Here is a 1,697-nt window from a genome sequence, read left to right as displayed (position 1 = left end):
CTGACAATTTTGTGTACATAACGGGTATACACTATACAATCAAATCTCAATTTTTTTATTAATTTCTATTCTAATAGACGGGTAGGTATTTGTTGTTGAGAACTCCAAAACCGAAAAGGAATTTGAAAAATTTTCTGGTATGGAATCATAGTCTATATCTATATAATTAGAATAATGATTTAAGAGTAGCCATTAACAATAGTCTAAGAGATATAGACCATCAATCAGTTGATTCGTTCTAATTCATTGAATTAATCTGTTATAAAAATATCACAAAAAGAAGGGAACGTTGCTTTTGCACACATGAATTGAATTTTTTTAACAATTTTTATGAAAAATTCTATCTTTATCCCGGAGCCTCAAAGGCAAGAAAAATCATTCTTTGCTTTGACTTTGATGAAAAATTTTCAGTTAAAGTTAAAATGGATTGGTCGTACCTAGTGTAATAATGGAATATGGGTTATGACTGACTCGCTATTCACTTGGTTTTGGGGTCATAATCATTTTGTAGGAGAGATGGCCGAGTGGTTCAAGGCGTAGCATTGGAACTGCTATGTAGGCTTTTGTTTACCGAGGGTTCGAATCCCTCTCTCTCTGTACCTTCGTTTAATTCACCAATTTTACTAACAACAAGGGCTCAAATAGCAATGGATACCATTATTCCAACAGCTAGACCCTTCTTTAATCTAAATATATAGATTCTCAATTCCTAATTGCTTTGACGCATAAAATAGAATACTAAAAAATAATCATAATCAAAATACTGGAAAGAAAAGAGTAGACAAGGAATGAAAATGGATCCTTGGTCTATGATACAAAAATGGGGGAAATCCATATCAAACTCGGATTTATCTTACTTAACCTTGGGTTAATTTACTTCACCTAAAGGGAAGAAAATTTTATGAACCCTTGGTTTTAGTCTGAGGTTTAAGTCTGACGAGAATAATATTCTACAACTAGCAATTCATTTATTTTCAAACCGACCCATTTACTATCTATTATTGGATTGACTAATCCTTTATATTGGAATGGGTGAAGGGTCAAATGATTTGGTAATTTCTCATGAGGGGATGAATCTAGAGAAATTTGAATCAGAGCTTTAGATTTTTGTTCATCCTTTGCCGTAATACTATCTTGGGGTTTGCAGCGATAACTCGGTATATCTATATACGACCATTAACTAAAATATGTCGATGGTTAACTAATTGACGGGCTGCGGGAATAGTTGAAGCCATACCCAATCGAAAAAGGATGTTATCCAAGTGAATTTCAAGTAATTGTAGTAAAACTTGACCTGTTGACCCCTTGGCTTTTCTGGCGATACAAACGTATTTAAGTAATTGTCATTCTGTAAAACCATAATGAAAAAACAATTTTTGTTTTTCTTCTAGATGAATATGATATTGAGATTTTTTTTTGGAATGCGATTGGTTTCTAAGATCATTTTTGGTGCTAGGATTTTTATTAGTTAGTCCTGGTAAAGCCCCCAGGTGTCGTATTTTTTTGAAATGAGATCCTCGGTAACGCGACATAAAGACTCCTTATTCTTATTTCTTATTTAGTATTTTGTATTAATTCTTATTTCTATTGATTTTTTATTGAATTTTATTTTACAGAATAAACCTAAACTAAAACTAAACTGAACTAAATGAAGCGAAGTTTACTGAAATAGTGTACTTGTACTATTACTATTTAAT

At 31.9% G+C, this 1,697-nt stretch overlaps 1 non-coding gene across 1 annotated transcript; it reads left to right on the top strand.

Moving 5' to 3' along the window:
* Window positions 1–510: 510 nt before the first annotated feature.
* On the top strand, window positions 511–597 carry TRNAS-GGA. The gene has a single exon. It is a non-coding gene; the product is annotated as a tRNA-Ser (tRNA).
* Window positions 598–1,697: the final 1,100 nt, after the last annotated feature.

The sequence above is a fragment of the Capsicum annuum genome, unplaced genomic scaffold (genome assembly GCF_002878395.1).
Source record: "Capsicum annuum cultivar UCD-10X-F1 unplaced genomic scaffold, UCD10Xv1.1 ctg7628, whole genome shotgun sequence".
NCBI lineage: Eukaryota > Viridiplantae > Streptophyta > Magnoliopsida > Solanales > Solanaceae > Capsicum > Capsicum annuum.
Note: the sequence above shows the minus strand (reverse complement) of the source record. Positions and strands in the feature narration are given on the sequence as shown.